Source organism: Homarus americanus, unplaced genomic scaffold (assembly GCF_018991925.1).
Source record: "Homarus americanus isolate GMGI-L3 unplaced genomic scaffold, GMGI_Hamer_2.0 scaffold49158, whole genome shotgun sequence".
NCBI classification, from domain to species: domain Eukaryota; kingdom Metazoa; phylum Arthropoda; class Malacostraca; order Decapoda; family Nephropidae; genus Homarus; species Homarus americanus.
Window position 1 is genome coordinate 120,779 of NW_024725670.1, and position 20,240 is coordinate 141,018.

The 20,240-nt window shown below is 44.1% G+C and overlaps 1 protein-coding gene across 1 annotated transcript in view; it reads left to right on the plus strand.

Annotated features, from left to right (window-relative positions):
• The window catches only part of LOC121865275 (glycine receptor subunit alpha-2-like), a 91,720-nt gene that overhangs the window by 34,580 nt on the left and 36,900 nt on the right, over nt 1-20,240 (plus strand).

Here is a 20,240-nt window from a genome sequence, read left to right on the forward strand (position 1 = left end):
AAGAGTGAAAACAAAATATTAGCTTTATTTTGCAGAGTAAACTTGCTTAATAAGGTGAAAGGCAAAAGTCCAGGTGTCTAAAGTGAGGTAATATATGAGGTAATGGGAGGTGAGGGAAGAGGTGGTGTGAGGTGAGGGAAGAGGTGGTGTGAGGTGAGGGAAGAGGAGGTGTGAGGTGAGGGAAGAGGAGGTGTGAGGTGAGGGAAGAGGTGGGGTGAGGGGTGAGGGAAGAGGAGGTGGAGGTGAGGGAAGAGGTGGTGGAGAGGTGAGGAAGAGGGAGGTGTGAGGTGAGGGAAGAGGAGGGGAGGTGAGGGAAGAGGTGGTGTGAGGTGAGGGGAAGAGTTGGTGTGAGGTGAGGGGAAGAGGTGGTGGAGGTGAGGGAAGAGGTGGTGTGAGGTGAGGGAAGAGGTGGTGAGGTGAGGGAAGAGGTGGTGTGAGGTGAGGAAGAGGTGGTGTGAGGTGGAGGGAAGAAGAGGTGTGAGGTGAGGGAAGAGGTGGTGTGAGGTGAGGGAAGAGGTGGTGGAGGTGAGGAAGAGGTGGTGGAGGTGAGGGAAGAGGTGGTGTGAGGTGAGGGAAGAGGAGGTGTGGGAGGTGAGGGAAGGCTGAGGAGGTGTGAGGTGAGGGAAGAGGAGGTGTGAGGTGAGGGAAAGTGAGGGAAGAGGTGGTGTGAGGTGAGGGAAGAGGAGGTGTGTGAGGTGAGGGAAGAGGTGGTGTGAGGTGAGGGAAGAGGTGGTGTGTGAGGTGAGGGAAGAGGAGGTGTGAGGGGTGAGTGGAAGAGGAGGTGTGAGGTGAGGGAAGAGGTGGAGGTGAGGGAAGAGGTGGTGTGAGGTGAGGAAGAGGAGGTGGAGGTGAGGGAAGAGGAGGTGGAGGTGAGGGAAGAGGGAGGTGGAGGTGAGGGAAGAGGTGGTGTGAGGTGAGGGAAGAGGAGGAGGTGGGAGGAGGAGGTGTGAGGTGAGGGAAGAGGTGGTGGTGAGGAAGGTGTGAGGTGAGGGAAGAGGAGGTGTGGGAGGTGAGGGAAGAGGAGGTGAGGTAGAGGGAAGAGGAGGTGTGAGGTAGAGGGAAGAGGAGGTGTGAGGAGGGAAGAGGTGTTATTTAATGATGAAAGAAGTATCTGAAGGCATCAGGTATGAGAGAGACTGAATGAATGAATGAAGTGATATACAAATTTTTTTCATTTGTAGACGGAAGATCGTGAAAGAAGCAACTTAGTGAATGAACAAGATGAATGTATTTTTTTTTTCGATATAACGAGAGGTATTGAAAGGTGTCGAGCATTATAGGACGGAAGGAAGGAGTTAGTGTGATAGAAGCAGTAAAATGAAAGCAGTTAGGGTGATGGAAGGAAGGAGTTAGTGATGGAAGGAAGGAGTTTATGTGATGGAAGGAAGTAGTTAAGGTGATGGAAGGTGAATATAGAGGAGAATAGAAGACGAAGAATAGATGGATCAAACGTTCATCTTACTAATGTTTGTGAAGGCAATATTTGACGAGTTGAGTGTGTGTGAAGAACTGATTGATGTACGGGAGCTGAAGATAAGAGTCAACAGAGAGATTGACAAGGTGGTGAGGGTGAGTGTGTGGTGAGGTGTGGTGAGGGTGTGTGTGTGGTGAGGGTGTGGTGAGGGTGAGTGTGTGAAGAACTGATTGATCTACGGAGCTGAAAGATAAGAGTCAATAGAGAGAGATTGACAAGTGGTGAGGGTGAGGTGTGTGGTGAGGGGTGTGTGGTGAGGGGTGTGTGTGTGGTGAGGTGTGTGGTGAGGGTGAGGTGGGTGAGGTGTGAGGGTGAGTGTGTGTGTGGGTGAGTGTGTGGTGAGGGTGTGTGGTGAGGGGTGTGTGGTGACGGTGTGTGGTGAGGTGAGTGTGAAGAACTGATTGATCTACGGAGCTGAAAGATAAGAGTCAGAGAGAGATTGACAAGTGTGGTGAGGGTGAGGGGTGTGTGGTGAGGGTGTGTGGTGAGGGTGTGGTGAGGGTGAGGTGTGTGAAGAACTGATTGATCTACGGGAGCTGAAAGATAAGAGTCAATAGAGAGATTGACAAGGTGGTGAGGGTGAGGGTGTGGTGAGGGGTGTGTGTGTGGTGAGGGGTGTGTGGTGAGGGGTGTGTGGTGAGGGGTGTGTGTGTGGTGAGGGGTGTGGTGAGGGGTGAGGATGTGGTGAGGGGTGTGTGTGTGGTGAGGGTGGTGAGGGGTGTGGAGGGTGAGTGTGTGGTGAGGGTGAGGTGGAGGTGAGGTGTGGTGAGGGTGTGTGGTGAGGGTGTGTGGTGACGGTGTGGTGAGGGTGAGTGTGTGGTGAGGGTGTGTGGTGAGGGTGTATGTGTGCTGAAGGTCTGTGTATATATGTGTGTGTGTGTGTGTGTGTGTGTGTGTGTGTGTGTGTGTGTGTGTGTGCGTGTGTGTATGAATGTATGTGTGTATGAAGAAGGATTAATATACCTGGACTGGTTGAGATGAAAAACACTGACAGAGAGACGTTAAAACTCCACCAAGACGTCTTCCTAACATCACGACCTGGTAGAGGTTGTCCAGGGTCATGATAATCACAGTTCGGGTATTCAGATCCTCTCGTGCACACAGATGCCTCATGGTTGGTGTGAGATGAAAAACCAAATAATAGGGACTTGGGTTGTTCATATCTCAGGCGTCCGTGCATTCTGTTGTGAGTTGTTGACTGAGACGGTGTTGAGAGAGGGAGGAGAGACGGGGAAGGGAGGGAGAGACGGGGGAAGGGAGGGAGAGACGGGGAAGGGAGGGAGAGACGAGGGAAGGGAGGGAGAGACGAGGGAAGGGGAGACGGAGGAAGGAGGAGAGAGGGGGAAGGAGGGAGAGACGGGGGAAGGAGGGAGGATGGGGAAGTGAGGAGGGGTGGGAAGGGAAAGAGGGTATATAGTAAGTGGGGGAAGAGTGGAAGAAAAACGGGTATGACAGGAAGGAACGAGTGGTGTAAGGGAGAGGAGTGAGGTTGAGAGGGAATGGTGGGGTAGAAGGGAAGAAGGGAGGAATGGTTTAAGAGAAAGATGGGGGAAAGGAGGGAGGGAAAGAGAGGGAAAGGAGGGAGGGAGGGTGTGGTAAGGAGGGAGAGAAGTTAAGCAAATGTTCCAAGATGTGGAACATGTATCTAGACGTAGGGAGATCAGGGCGAAGTTTTCCTCTGGTGTGAGGGAGGGTAGAGGCAGGGTGTGAGGCAGCTGGGTATAGTAAACCTCACTTAATACACCCTTAAACCACCCATATGCTGGGGTTTATAGGAGATCAACCCCTTAGATGACCACACACACACACACACACACACACACACACACACACACACACACACACACACACACACACACCTTCTCCCGTCCCTAAATAACTCAACACCAAGTTCATTGTTAATAACGGCTGAAGCTAATGAACAGTTAAGAGATTTCTGTCACCAACGAGGTCACTATTAAGAAGTAGTTAGGATTAAGGGTAGTTAGTGATAGTTAGCGAGGAAGTGTGTGTACTGTGTGTTAGGTCCTGGGAAGGGGGGGAGGGGGCGTAAGAGGATAAGGACCAGTTAATCAGGTAAGATAGGACATTCATAGAGCTTGTTAGCGCAGGTAATTAGTGTTTTGGGAACTAACTTTGACGCTGTGGAAAACAAATATAATGATGAGATGAGTGGGCGGAGGAGGATGAGTGGGCGAGGGTGGATGTGTGGGCGGAGGAGGATGAGGCGGAGGAGGATGAGTGGGCGAGGGTGGATGAGTGGGCGCGGGGTGGATGAGTGGCGAGGTGGATGGGGGTGTTAAGTTAGAGGGAGTGGGTGGATGGCAAGGATGGGTGACTGGATTGGCGTAGGGGGTGGGTAGAGAGAGAATGGATGGGCGTAGGGGATGGGTGGACGAGCGAGTGTTTCGTCCAGCCTGATATATGGACCCTATAGCCGGGTAGAGGCTGCCGACTTGCCACCACCCATCTTAATTCCACATCAGTCATGGGGCGGAGAGGAGGGGTGGGGTGGGGGAGATATGGCGCCTCGAGAACCCTGAGATAACACACACACTCCTTGTTTCTTCCTCTTCTTCTCTCCTCCTCCTCTTCCTCCTCCTGCTACTACTACTACTACTTTTTTTTAATTAGCCTCCATCCTCCCCCAATAGCCACACCTTCGCCGCCATTTTATTACCTTAAAATTAAATATCCTAATACATAAGTAGCTATCCTAGCTGGGTTGAGCCGCAGATCTATGCGGCATTCTGTGACTGTAGCCTCATAGTCAATATCTGCAACTGTTGTCGGCTTTGAGGCCGATGCCTGTTCCCCAGAGGCAGAGCAAAGCCGACCTAAAAAGAGAGAAAGACAGTCGACATCTCATCCAGGCTGTAACATAACTTCTGGGCTGCTGCTTCTGTTCGAGATCACCCGTGAGTCTGGCGTAGAAACATCTTGCACTTGGTCCCATCCCGCCAGAGGTTGTGAACTCTAGAGGAGTGAAGCTGCCTTGATCAACCTTCTGAATTCTCTGCCCGTATGCCCTTATCTTGTCGTTCTCGTTCCGCCTGTGTGCAGCATCGAGAGCTTAAGTTACGGTGACATGCGGCCATGGATAAAAAAATCCTGATGTCGAAGAAGGGTCGCTGTCCCTGCGTCCAGAACCTCGAGCACTGACGTCAACAGGGCTTCGTTGGATGTGTTTGGTCCTATGTTGAAATTCACCGTCCAATGGAAGGAGGGTCGGTCTACCCTGACATCACGGCAGATTTTTCAACATATTTGCTGTGAGATCCTTACTGTCATGCCCTCATGCATATGAAGCCCTTTCTTGCACACCATGGCGTGATCGACGTCATAGGAAGAAAGCCACACATGCATTGGGAGGGCAAACCTCTACTGGTTCATGTACCTTAGAGCAATGGCATCTGTAAATTCTGTTTATTGAGACTGAAACCATTTGCCCTTATCGGTAATGTAGTTAACCAGTTCGAGGCGCCCACCTCCTGCGCTATAGCTACTTTTTTTCTTCAAATTCTTCTGGTACTTGCAGCAACAGTTACTGCAACTTATCACTTTGGCCTTGCTGTCGTTCTGTCGTAATGGACCTTCGAATCTTGTTTACTTCACTGGTATCCACCTCTGTTGCGTTCTGATCTATTATGTGGTCCGTGAGGGCTGCCGAGCTTAACTGAGTTTTGATGTTCGGTGGCAGCAATCTCCTCTGGATTGGTCAATCCCATTCCTCCCAGTCTCGGTGGTAGTGCAAGGAGTGGTCTTTCTGCTGGGGTTAAGTGAGGGTGTTTCACTAATTTGGGAATGAAATTGACGCTGATAGCTTCTTCCAGAGGGTGGAGGAGGGGTCTGATATCAGGGATAGTGCGCATCAGGTAGTTCCAGCGATGCTTGACTCCATGGGTGAATACTACTACTACTACAGCCTCCCTTCTCCTCCTCCTGGTAATTGAAGCACTTAAGAAAAACAAATAACAACAACAACAAACTTGTCTGTCTGTCTGTGTCTACACGTGTGTATGTCTGTATCTAGGTGTGTCAGTGTGTTTGTGTCTGTCTTTCCATGTTTGTATGTCTCTGTGTCTGTCTGTCTGTCTGTATCTGCATGTGTACGTCTGTGTATATGTCTGTCTTGTCTATGTCTGCGTGAGTGTATGTATGTATGTACGTAGATGAGTGTATGTATCTACCCGTGTCTTGCCTGCCTGTACCTGTCTGTCTGTGTGTCTGGTTACATGAAACACCTCCCATTACCCCGTATCAGTGTTAGTAATAGACCACTTTAGTAATACTCATAACAGTATAAAACTCAAAAATCACGATAACGTCACCATCATTGTTTGTGTGTGTGTGTGTGTGTGTGTGTGTGTGTGTGTGTGTGTGTGTGTGTGTGTGTGTGTGTGTGGTGTGTGTGTGTGTGTGTGTGTGTGTGTTCCTAGTTAGAGATGCTTGTGTTTATATTACCACGTGGGAGTGTATAATTGTCCTCACCTCATCATCCTCTCTCTCTCAGACCACCTGCATCTACACACACACACTGAACCCCGTGGCTAAATGACCCTTCATCTCAAACCTCCACTTAAATTGGCCACTTCTAGCTCCCAAAGTCACAATCTGAAGTCGTTTCCGCCATTGAGCCACAGGGGAGTGGAACTAGCAAGCTGTACCCGCCAACTGAATGACCCTCATGATTACAGTCGTTGAGTGGCTTTTGACCTCTGACCTATGACCTTAAATGGCAAGCGAAACGTGGCGCCACTGCTTGAGAATAGCTTAATTTACCCCAGGTTTAAAGTGGGTTGTTTGTGGTTGGGAGTGTGCTTGTTTATGGTGTTGTTTGAAGTCTGTTTGTTTGTGGTCATTGTTTGGGCGATCAGTTGAGGTGAAGATGAATAATAATAATAATAATAATAATAATAATAATAATAATAAAATAATATAAATAATAATGAAAATAATAATAATATTCTAAAAAAAGACAAGAAGATTAATCAATAAACAAAAAATAATAATTAATCATAATGTGGAGCCGTTACCATAGGTGAGTAAATAGCGAACTAATGATACCGTTACTTGTGGATTAATATAGTTACCGCTGGAGACTGTCTCATATCATCGTTTTCTTTACCACCCGAAAAAAACCCTCCCGGTATAAACTATCATTGCACGAACATTTACCAGGGTGAAACTTGGTCAATTTTGTGTCGATTTGAACCAGAAATTGATGATGTGGACCTTGGCAAATGTTGATCAAATCTGTCGAACTTGAGGCAAAAATATACAGCCCTTTATTATATTAAGGACAGATCAACAATACCAAGAGACTGAACTGAAAACATTATCCCTGCTCACGTTTTTGGCCATCAGATAACCCCTTGAGTACGATGATTTAACCCTTGTGAGTACGATGTGTTGACCCCCTTGAGTATGATGACTTGAGGACCAAAATAAATTATCATCGTACCTCGGAAATAGTTCAACGCATTTTGGCGGTTAAGTCATCGTACTCACCGGGTTAAGTCATCGTACTCAAAGGGTTAAGTCATCGTACCCAGGTAAGTTATTGTACTCACGGGGTTAAGTCATCATACTCAAAGGATTAAGCCTCATACTCAAGGGGTTAAGCCATTGTACTGAAAGGGTTAAGTCATTGTACTCAAGGGTTAAATCATCGTACTCAAGGGGTTAAGACGACAAGATAACACCTTTAAGACACCTGTGAAAGAAGACCAAGACATCCAATCAGTGAACACCTGCTGGGATCCTCAGGTGAGATACTGGAGAAGAAGGACACCTGCTGTTTTATGGTAATTGGCAGGTGAGGTGGCCGACAGGTGAAAGAGTACACGTTTATTCGGTAACCTTGAGAACTTGGGATAGGTAGGTAGTTTTTGTTGTTATTGTTAATTATTGTTGTTGTTTTCATTCTTATTGTTGTTGTTAGTTGATATTGTTACTCATTATTGGTGTTGTTGTTATATTATTTATTCTTTTTGTTATTATTGTTGTTGTTATTGTTATTTTTTATTGTTATTATTATTATTATTATTATTATTATTATTATTATTATTATTATTATTATTATTATTATTGTCGTTACTATGGTTATTGATTATTATTAGTGGTAGTGGTCGTCGTATTTTTAGTGTTGTGATTGATGGTGTGGATGATTGTGATTGTGGTTGTCTTAGTATGGTCAATTGTGGTTGTTGTTGTATTTTATTCGTTTATTTGTTTGCTTGTTTTATATTTATGTACTATATTAATTTCCTTCTTTATTGACTTCAAGTGAAACGCTGATGCAAAATAGAATAAAAAATCGCAATAATACCTGACAATTTTTTTCTGCTTGTCTGTCTGCCTGCCTGTCTGTCTGCCTGCCTGTCTGTCTGTGTCTATCTGTCTTCCTGTCTGTGTGTACTTGTCTGTTTTTCTGTCTATCTGTCCTTTCTCTCTCTCTCTCTCTCTCTCTCTCTCTCTCTCTCTCTCTCTCTCTCTCTCTCTCTCTCTCTCTGTCAGGTTACACAAATCCTGTACGAGGGTAAAAATATAGCTCTGAATTCCTCGTTGACGGAACTAGGTCAGTCAGCTCCCGTGACCCTTTGTGACCTTCAGGCATGACCTCTTTTCTGATTGTTTTTGTGTTTATTGTTTTGTATTTGTTTTATGTTGTTGTTTATTGATTTGCTTAAATACTTGTTTGTTATTTTATTTATTTTGTGTTAACTTTTTTGATGTTCGTGTAATTTTAGGGAGTAGATTTTGGAATATTATTGTTATTTGTTATTATTATCATTAAATCTACTACTACTACTATTACTCGTAGTATAGTAGTAGTAGTTACAGCAATGATATCATGTCAGTAAAAATAAACATACGTAGTTTATTTTCAACAACCCCCCCCCCCTCCCCACCCCAGCCATATTGTCAGTACCGTGTGTCTGTCAGATGTGAACTATATTTCCCAATAAATCTATTTCATAACAGCTTTGAAAAATGGCCCACAGCGCTGATGGCCAATGCATTGAAAATTAATCGCCTTTTTTTTTGTAATAGGGTTTTCGTTCATTACTCTGATTTACTGAATTGATTTAGCAACACCAATTCACCGCAAGACAAAAGTGGGGGATGTGATGTGATTGGCTCGTATTGTAACCTGTGTATAAAGGATGTGTATTACGTCATGTGGTATTGGTGACGCTGGGAGCCTTCGTGTGGTGTCAGCTGTGTCGAGTTTTTTCGCGCCAAAATGTGATTGTTTTTATTGTAAGGGTGTGTGTGTGTGTGTGTGTGTGTGCTTTGTTATGCTTGGTTAGGTTTGGGTTGATTTTTGAGATATAGAATGATGTTATTTAGTAGTTGGGTAGTTTCTTGACCTTTATTGTTATGTTTGTGTTGTGATTGTTGTTATTGTTGTTGCTATTATTATTATTATTATTATTATTATTATTATTATTATTATTATTATTATTATTATTATTATTATTATTATTATAAAAAGAAAAAAGTAGTAGTAGTAGCATTAATATACATCTCTTGCTTCACGTACTCTAGCCTGTGTAGTGTTATGCAGAGCGTGTCGGTAGAGCAGGTGTACTGTGGTTTGTGTGGAGGGGAGGAGAGGACCGTGTTGTGTGCATAGTTTATCAGACCTGTGGATTGACGCGGTGGTTGTCAGAGTGAAATTGAAAAAGAAATCTGTTTGTTTTTACTCCGATATATTAGGGCTACTGTATTTATTTGAAGTATATAAGGGGAAAATATTATCCCTCGTGTGGGGAAATTATTTATATGTTTGGTCAGGAAGATATGCGTTGGGGTGAGTTAATTAGTTGTGAGTTGTATTGATTGATAGTTGTTTGTGTGTGTGTGTGTGTGTGTGTGTGTGTGTGTGTGTGTGTGTGTGTGTGTGTTGCCATATTTTGGTGTATATTCTAATGATTTTTTGGGTCTTCTGGCTCTTACCTGTGTTACTCTTCCTGTTCCTCCTCTTCCCTCTTCTTCCTCCTCTCCCTCCTCCTCTCCCTTTTCCTCCCATCATCATCCTCCAATGTTATCACTCTACCAGCACTATCCTTCATCACACACACACACGCACCCCAATCCACCCCACTCCACCCCACACCCACCCCACCCACCCAACCCACTCCCTAGTCATCCTCCACCCCTCCACCCCACACACCCCTCACCTCTCCACACCTCCTCCTCCCCCACACCTCCTCCTCCACCCCACCTCCTCCTCCACCCCACACCTCCTCCTCCACCCCACACACCTCCTCCCTCCCCCACCCCTCCTCCTCCACCCCCCCTCCCTCCCTCCACCCCACACCTCCTCCTCCCACCATTTCCTCAATCTGTGTCTCTATTCAGTAATAATCGTCCTCCTGTAAACACATCCGCTCCTGTTTTGTTTGTGTCCTGATGATGGTCTTCCAGTGTTTATTTTCTGGTTATTTGCTTCATTGTGTTTGTCTGTCTGATACTCTCGTGTGTTGTTTTTATGCAGATGTCTCGTGTGTTGTTGTTTTTGTCCTGATGTCTCTCGTGTGTTGTTTTGTCTGATGTCTCGTGTGTGTTGTTTTGTCTGATGTCTCGCTGTGTTGTTTTGTCTGATGTCTCGTGTGTTGTTTTGTCTGATGTCTCGCTGTGTTGTTTTGTCTGATGTCTCGTGTGTTGTTTTGTCTGATGTCTCGTGTGTTGTTTTGTCTGATGTCTCGTGTGTTGTTTTGTCTGATGTCTCGTGTGTTGTTTTGTCTGATGTCTCTGTGTGTTGTTTTGTCTGATGTCTCGTGTGTTGTTTTGTCTGTCTGATGTCTCGTGTGTTGTTTTGTCCTGATGTCTCGTGTGTTGTTTTGTCTGATGTCTCGTGTGTTGTTTTGTGTGATGTCTCGTGTGTTGTTTTGTCTGATGTCTCGTTATGTCTTATCTCTGGTGTCTCGTTATTTGTTGTTTGCTATTTGCTATTTCCTGTGACTGTTCATTCTAGGTTGTTTGGTCTTTTTGTCTCTGCTTTATCTTACTGTGTGTGTGTGTGTGTGTGTGTGTGTGTGTGTGTGTGTGTGTGTGTGTGTGTGTGTGTGTGTGTGTGTGTGTGTGTGTACTCATTCTCAGGTTATTATACATCACCTGAAGAACAAACATTAATTATTCATGTATTATTCACCAAGTTTATTTATCCATCATTAATATATTTACATTTTTTTTTTTATTATTTATTTATTTTTATTTTATTTATTTTTTTTTTACAGGAAAATTTATCACGTGAGGAATCAGCACCACTGGTTTATTACACCTGATGATTAAACCACCTTAATGTTACCTTGGTTTAAGATTAGGTTAGGTTAGTGTTAGGATGTTTTATTATCGGGAATGTAAGCTGGGGTGACTAATCTTCATGTGGTTTTAGTAGATAAGTTGAATGATTAAAATTTCTATGTTATATAAGTATTTCTCTCTCTCTCTCTCCATTCCTTCTTTCTTCTCTTTTCTTTCTCTCTGATTTCGACCAGCAGGTGAAGGCTCTTACCTGTTATGTCAGTTGTACAAGACTAACTCAAGTGTATTCGTAAACATTCAGATAGACATTCATATATACACATAAACATTCAGATCATAACTCAAACACTCAGTTACACATCAAAGCATTAGATACAAACACACACACACACACACACACACACACACACGCACGATTTCAGAGGAGGAACACAAACACGGAATGTATCCATACACCAACACACACACACAGATGTATGTCAACACAGAATATCACTTCAACATACACGAGTGAAATATTAGCCAAACATACGGAAAACACACACACACACACACACACACACACACACAGGCTGCCGTGTTATTCCTCACAAGTCAAGGCAATTAGTCATGGCTACACAGGCTCCTCATAAATCACACACACACACACACACACACACACACACAGGCTGCCGTGTTATTCCTCACAAGTCAAGGCAATTAGTCATGGCTACACAGGCTCCTCATAAATCATACATTGTGGTCATTTACATATAAATTATATCATGACTTGTGGCCCTGAGAAGTGGTGGTCTGCATCGGACGCTAAGGGTCGTTCGGAGGGGGGGGGGTACGATGGTTGTTTGTGGTGTCGCTGTTGTGTACTGGAGAGATAAATAGATGAGAATGGTGCCACTGAAGTGATTAGTTGACTAGAATAGTGCCACTGTTGGGTTGCTGGAGATAAGAATAGTGCCACTGGTGTGATTAGTAGACCAGAATAGGGCCCCTTGTTTACAGGGAAGATAAGTTAATGAGAATAGTGCCACTGTTGTTTACTGGGGATATGAGTAAACAATATAGAGCCATTTGTTTACGAAGGAGATTGTTAGAAGGTAATAGTTCCTCTTGTTTACTGTGGAGGCACTAGTGGCCAATAACACCTTAAACCCGCCATCAACGTCACCTCTTAACACATAAACCACAAAGAACAATTTCGTGTCGACTTTAAACCTCGTAAATTTCTCTTCAACAGTTTAACCCAACTTACTGGTACACCATGATAACCTAACCTAATCTAACCTAACCTAACCTAACCTAATCTAACCTAACCTAACCTAATCTAACCTAACCTAACCTAACCTAACCTAACTTAATCTAACCTAACCTAACCTAACCTAATCTAACATAACATAACATAACCTAACCTAACATAACCTAACCAAACCAAACCAAACCTAGCCTAACCTAACCTAACCTAACCCACAAGTAGACACCATCATAAGTATTGTTTGTGTAAATATTAGCATCAGTGTGCATGACCTGTTCTACCGCATCTAAACAAGGGTAAATGATGTTGACAATATAAATTATTTGTTTATTTACTGATGGAGGGAAGCAAGGAGGGAGGGAGGAAAGGATGGAGGCAGGGAGAGGGAGGAAAGAAAGGAAGGAATGGGGACAGAGGGAGATAAGGAAGGAGAGAGAGAGGGGGAGTGAAGGAAGGAAGGAGGAAAGGAAGGAAGGGAGGAGAGGGAAGGAAGGAAGGAGAGAGAGATAGAGAAAGGAGAATATCACATACCTTAATTACTACCCCAGAATACAGGTAATATCCAGGTGTTTATTTTTCCCTCAAGGTAGAAAGATTCAAGGCCAGGTAAGATTCGTTCACTTAAGGTAAATGGTTAAAAGAGCCTCCATATATTGCCGACTGAGGTAAGAGATACTATATAATGCAAATTGGGGTTATTTTTTCTCTCTTGTCTTCTAGTTACGTGGATTTTTTTTTACCTTTTTTTTTTACTTTTTTTTTAATTACGGGGATTTTATTTATTTTTTTTTTTTACTTTTTTAGTTACGGGATTTTTTACTTGTTTTTATTTATTTATTTATATATTTATTTATTTATTTTTTCTTTACGTAAGACACTTGAAGAATTGGGTTCCTGGTGGAGGTACTTCAGGTGAGGGGATATGGGAGGTGTGTGAGGGTATTGGTGTAGGGTTAGGGTCTGAGTGTAGGTCTGGGTGTAGGGTTAGGATCTTGGCGTAGGTCTAGGTGTAGGGTTAGGGTCTGTCTGGGTGTCTGGGTGTAGGGTTAGGGTCTGTGTAGGGTTAGGGTCTGGGTGTAGGCTCGGGTGTAGGGGTTAGGGTCTGAGTGTAGGTCTTGGGGTGTAGGGTTAGGTCTCTGAGGTAGGTCTGGGTGTAGGGTTAGGGTCTGGGTGTAGGTATAGGGTCTGAGTGTAGGTCTGGGGTAGGGTTAGGGTCTAGGTGTAGGTTAGGGTCTGGGTGTAGGGTTAGGTCTGGGTGTTAGGAATAGTAAGTCACTTAGTGAGCAGCATAGCTAGTCTCACCCCCCCTTCACCCTTCCCTTCCTTCTTCCCTGCCCCCCACTTCACCCCTTTCCTCTTCCCCCTCCCCCTCCCCTTCCCCCAACCATCCCACAGCATAATCTAACTAGGCCCTTGTGTTCTGACCTCGCTAGAGGAAAGGTCACGGCAGACTTAGCTCCCGGGGATAAACTGTCGGTAATGGCGAGTGCTACTCGTGAACGGCCGAGCTACTGGCCGAGTTAGTAAAGGTCAAAAAGAAAACTTGAAATTAAAGGAAGTGATAACGAGGATGGAGGAAGAAGACACGAGACAAGTAAAGACCGTGTCTGACGAAAACTCAGGCGAATGGAAGGTTGTGAGGAGAGGAACGACCAAAATGGTGGTGAGAAAAGACACCAAGGAAACGACAACAACTAAGTGTAAAAATTCTATTAGTCCTTTGATAGACGAATTGGACGTTAGCATAGTCAGGGACAAGGCTGACAAGGAAAGTACGAAAACCTTAATTGTTGGCGATTCCCAGGTACGGTACCTGGACAGAGCTTTTTGTGGTAAAAACAAAAATAGGATGAGGGTGTGTTTGCCAGGAGCTGGGGTGGGGGATATAATTGACAGGATAGACAATATCTTGTCTGGTAATGGGAACAAACCCATTATCTGCCTCAGTGCAGGAGGCAATGATATTGGCCGGTGTAGGAGTGAGAAGCTTCTTGATAAGCTCAAGGCAGCTATAGAACGTATTAGGTTGAAGCATCTTAATTTGCACTCCCTCGAGAGACGTAGAGTGAGGGGCGATATGATAGAGGTGTATAAATGGAAGTCAGGGCTGAACAAAGGGGACATTACAAAGGTACTTAAACTATCCAACCAGGGGTGAAATAATAACAATGGTTTCAAATTAGAGAAATTTAGATTTAGGCGCGAAATAGGTAAACATTGGTTTGGAACTAGATTAGTGGATGAATGGAACAAGTTACCAAACATCATCATTAACTCGAATACGCTGGATAGCTTCGAACATAGGTTGGATGCTTATATGAACAATAGGGGTTGGGTGTAAACGGGACTGCCCAGTATGAGCCAATAGACCACCTGCAGTTTCCTCCATTCTTATGTTCTTATTCCTTCTCCTAACTCAATGGCAGAACTGATTACGTCTGGTAACTCATACACTCTGAGGACACTAAACACGGGTATCTGGGTTTATTCTTTCTCGATCACTGTGCTGTGCCCAGATTTTGTAAAGAATAATTTCAAATTTGGGTGTTTTTTAAAGTCAATATACTATACCCAGATTTTTTATATTCCTAGATATTTATATATGAACATTTAAAATCTGGGTATTTATATTTTTTTTTATGGTTCTATATATTATCTGAGAACATGTTTGTGTGGTCGATTTGATTACGTGGTGTCAAAGGCGTGACATGATTGTTGGTGACGTGGGTGTTGATGACGTAGGTGTGACGTGGGTGTTGATGACGTAGGTGTGAAGTGAATATTGGTGACGTAGGTGTGACGTGGGTGTTGATGACGTAGGTGTGACGTGGGTGTTTGACGTAGGTGTGACGTAGGTGTGACGTGGGTGTTGATGACGTAGGTGTGACGTGGGTGTTTATGACAGGTGTGACGTGAGTGTTGATGACGAAGGTATGTATGACGGTACTGCCTCTGAATGCTGTCTGTTGTGTTGTGTCGTATCCTCACCCTACTAATTCATGGGTTAATAATATACCTGTGCTGAGTTGTGCATGAGTCCCAGATGTTGGTGACGTCTCGTAATTGGATTTCTCTGAGTGAACGTTGTGTGACTTACTCAACTTAAAGGTTTATTAGCTATGTTTTAACGATAAATTGGTGTTTGTATTAATTTTTTTTAGCCAATTTGCCTTTGAATGTAAATTAACCTAACCTAAACTAACATGACCAAAACTTACTTAACCTAACCTAACCTAACCAACCAACCTACTCAACCAACCTAGCTAAACCAAACCAAAGCCTAACCCAACCTGTACAATTTATTCATAGGCAACAGCAAATAGATTAAACCCTCACCTGACCATTAAATTGACCAGGTAAATCAGCCCTAGAGCCAGGTAAATAACCCCAGAGTCAGACTTAATCCAGAGAATCATGTTAGGTTGTGATCATTAGGGGGAGAATTAGCGGGCTGTGATGGTACACTGACTTGGTACAGGTAGGGGTCGTTAAGTGAGTTTACCTGAGTGTAATAGGAAGCTGATGGGCCCTTCACACACACACACACACACACACACACACACACACACACACACACACACAGGGATGAACACCAAGGCTATTAGCGTGTATATCGTCTATGTTATCTCAGCACGGTTCATCAAATTAGATTGAGGCTTAACCCCTTTACCTGATGAATTCTCCCTCTATCGCTCCTTCTGCCAACCCTGCCGCTGCTTCTCCTTCCTGGTTTGAGTTTGACCTGACTTGACCTAACCTGACCTCTGATGTCTTAGCTTAGATGATGTAGAAGTCAATATAGAATCCTTGTACTCACTCAAGAATAGATTTATCTGAATGTTTAAACTAACTTCTACTGCATCCAAGCAAAGATATCAGAGGTCAGGTCAGGTCAGGTCAGGTCAGGTCAGGTCAGGTCAGGTCAGGTCAGGTCAGATCACTCCATTATACTCTCAACACATTAATTATTCTGCAGTGAAAGATAATATGGTCCTTCTTAAGGGAATAAACTCCAAACGCTTATCTCTTCCTCCCCTGGGCCTTATCCTTCACCCCTTCTCCCCTCCCCCTTCACCCCCTCTCCTCAACCTCTTCACCCTCCCTCACTCCCCTTCACCTTTCACCTCCTTCCTCCCTTCACCCCCTTCCCCTCCCTTCACTCTTCCTTTCTTCACCCTTCTTTCTTCCTTCCCCCCTTCTCCTTCTTTCACCCTCTCTTCACCTTTCACTCCTCCACCAAGCTCTCCAAACAGATTAATTAGGTTTTTTCTCCTCCCCAAGATCAGAAATAGTGTGAAGAGATGTATGCGAAAACCTAACCTAACCCAACCTAACCTAACCCAACCTAACCTAACCCAACCTAACCTAACCCAGCCTAACCTAACCCAGCGTAACCTAACCCAGCCTAACCTAACCCAGCCTAACCTAACCCAGCTTAACCTAACCCACTTTACACTTAAATTGTCTCATTATTTGTGTGGGAGAGATACTGTAATACGGAGAACTGGGGGTGGGGGGGGGGAGAGTAGACAGACAGACAGACAGACAGACAGACAGCCCTCTCAAAAGACAGACCCTGAGAATGTGGACATGTGTATGGGTGTGTGCGTATACGTGTGTGTATGTGGTTGTTATGTCCAGTTTACTTTAGGAACTTATTATTACGTCATTAAGTAATTTAAGGGGGGGTGGGGGTTAATTTAGTGAGGATATTAGCCTAGTTCCCTTGTCGTCGTCAGCTGATCCGTGTAAACAAAGCCTCACCAAAGAAAACGCCGTGTTTACCAGGGGAGACTAATTAAATTTTTTCCAAGCGCTCTGAATCCAATTGCCTCGTTTGAATGTTTATTGCTAAAGTTGTCCAGTTTTTTAGCTAATAACAAATGGTTTTATATTTTACACTAATTACACAAGTAGGATCAGATAAATGAGTTGGCGAGGAGTAAGGGAAGTTAGCGAGGATTAAGGGAAGTTAGTGAGGAGTAAGCGAAACTGGTTAGCAGTAAGCGAAGCGAAGTTACATTAAGTAACGTTAGGCATACACACACACACATACATACATAGTAGACGTGTGTGTATGTGTGTGTGTGTGTGTGTAATAAACGTTGACCTAAATACGGATCACATTAATATAGCCAGTGAAGTAACGGCCAGCCTGCAGTTCACCTCATTCATTAGTTTTATAAGTGTCAGAGTGTGTGTGTGTGTGTGTGTGTGTGTGTGTAATAATAATAATAATAATAATTAACGGTTTATTGAAAGAGCTTGGCAGCCAGAAGGCTAAAAATATACAGTTACATATTTGGGGAATGGGTTACGAGTTACAAATAATATACAAGTGACATAAGTGACACAAATAAGACATATAATAACTTAGATGGGGATCAGCTCAAACTACAGTTCATTTCAACATAGTGACAGTGTAGGGAGCAGTGTTTACTGGGAGTGAATACACTGATTTATTACATGTTATTGATAATTTTTACAATGGTTGGGACTGGGCTGTTCTTATAGCGATCAGTTCGTGCACGTATGGGCTGGATGCGGTTGTGGTGTCGAACAGCAATTCTCGGGCAGGGGATCTCAGGTGGTAGTAGGGGCCGGTGTCGGGGGTGGTGTAGAAGCTTCTTACCAAATTTGCAGATGAGGCCGTGGTGATGGTCAGTGTGTGTGTGTGTGTGTGTGTGTGAGTGTGTGTGTGTGTGTGTGTGTGTGTTTTTAGTATATACGCCGTAAGTAAACCTGGAAAAGAATTAATGTTGTATACCTAATTTATTAATTTTTTTCCCAGGATGGATAAAAACAGCTAATAATTGAACATAAACACATGATTTTTTTTCCCAGGAAGGAGTAGAGTTAGGAGGGAATTATAAGCTTTATTTGTTTATTTGTTACGTGTTGATAAGAATGACGTCACTAGAGAGATTTTTTTTTCCAAGGTTTATTTCCTCATGCAGATATATACATTAGTTCATAATATCTGGTACAGCACTATGGATGGATGGATGGATGACTGAATGGATGGATGGATGAAAGAATAAATGGATGAATGAAAGTGTAAATGAAAGAATGAATGGACGAATGAATGAATGAATGACAGTGTATGAAACCTGTATTCACTCTGTATTTTGAAAACTACCCTGAAATAGATTGGTTAGGTTAAGTTAGCATTGGGTTAGGTTAAGTTAGAATAGCGTTATGGTGGTTAGGTTAAGTTACAGTAGGTTAGGTTAGCGTTAGGTTAGGTTAAGTTAGGGTGGTTAGGTTAAGTTAGATTAGCATTAGGGTGGTTAATCTATAGGTAAAATAATCGGGGGTGGCTATTCTTCAGGTGATATGAATAGACTAACAAGATTGAAGAAAAAAATATTGCTAAAATTATATAAAAATTTCAGAATATTTTTTTAGTAATGAATCGTCGATGTGACCCAACCTAACCTGATGTGTGTGGGAGGGGGGTGAGATGGTTGGGGAGGAAGGAGAAGGTGGGGATGGTTGGGGAGGAGAGATGGTTAGGAGGAAGGAGAAGGTGGGGATGGTTGGGGAGGAAGGGAGGAAGGTGATGGTTGGGGAGAAGAAGTGGGATGGTTGGGGAGGAAGGGAGAAGGTGGGGGGGATGGTTGGGGAGGAGAAGGGTGGGATGGGATGAAGGAGAAGGTGGGGATGGTTGGGGAGGAGAAGGGGTGGATGGTTGGGGAGAAGAAGAGGTGGGAAGGTTGGGGAGGAAGGGGAGAAAGTGGGATGGTTGGGAGGAGAAGGTGGGAAGGAAGAGGAGAAGGTGGGGATGGTTGGGGAGGAGAAGGGTGGGAAGGTTGGGGAGGAAGGGGAGAAGGTGGGGATGGTTGGGGAGGAGAAGGGTGGGACGGTTGGGGAGGAAGGAGAAGGTGGGGATGGTTGGGGAGGAGAAGGGGTGGGAAGGTTGGGGAGGAAGGGGAGAAGGTGGGGATGGTTGGGGAGGAGAAAGGGGTGGGATGGTTGGGGAGGAGAAAGGGGTGGGATGGTTGGGGGGTAAGGATTAGTTTGTGTTTACCTCTTGTGTATCCGTCCGTCCGTCTGTCTGTCGCACGTCTTTTGTTTGCATAATTATGAAAGTAAATAAAAAGTTCGTAAAAGTTTGTAGACTTTCATTTACGTGAAGACAAAGGCGGTCATCATTACCTGTGTGTTGACTTAGTGCTGATCACCTGAGACAACTACTTACTTGTTCCTTGTTACTTGTTCCTTGTTACTTGTTCCTCGTTACTTGTTTTCTTTTTTGTTTCTTTTTTTTCGTGTTTTGTTTTTGTGTTTATATCCTTGTTTTTTTCCTTTTCTTTTTTTCTTATTGTTTTGCTCTTTTTTTTGTTCCTTGTTTTTGTTTTTTGTTTCTTATTTTTGTTCCTTGTTCCCTGTTTATGTTTCTGGTTCCTTTTTTTTCTTTGATTTTTGTTTCTTGTTCCATGTTTATTTTTAGTGTTCCTTGGTTTTTATTCCTTGTTCCTTATTTTTTTTTACATGTTTTTCTTCTTGTTCTTCGTTTTGCTCCTTGTTTATTGTTCCTATTTGTGTTCCGTGTTTTTTGTTTCTTTTGTTCCTTGTTCCTTGTTCCTTTGGTCTTTAATTAGTGTGACAGGTGACAGGAAGTTAGTCACACTGTCTATTTATGTCCCATAGTCTTTAGTATGCAGTGTACTGTATCCACACCGCCTGTGAGATCTCTTTCAGTACCTTAGAAAGTAAGAGGGGGTTGAGGGTGAGTTCAGAGTAGCTACTTGAGGGTGAAGGGTGAGGGAGAGTGTGGTCAGTGTAGCTACTTAAGGGTGAGGGAGAGTGTAGGTCAGTGTAGCTACTTGAGGGTGAAGGGTGAAGGGTGAGGGAGAGTGTAGGTCAGTGTAGCTGAAGGGTGAGGGAGAGGTCTTGTAGCTACTTGAGGGTGAAGGTGAGGGAGGGAGGGAGAGTGAGGTGAAGGTGAGGGAGAGTCAGTGTAGCTACTTGAGGGTGAAGGTGAGGGAGAGTGTAAGCTACTTGAGTGAGAAGGGTGAGGGAGAGTGCAGGTCAGTGTAGCTACTTGAGGGTGAAGGGTGAGGGAGAGTGTGGGTCAGTGAGCTACTTGAGGGTGAAGGGTGAGGGAGAGTGTAGGTCAGTGTAGCTACTTGAGGGTGAAGGGTGAAGGGTGAGGGAGAGTGTAGGTCAGTGTAGCTACTTGAGGGTGAAGGGTGAGGGAGAGTGTTGGTCAGTGTAGCTACTTGAGGGTGAGGTAGA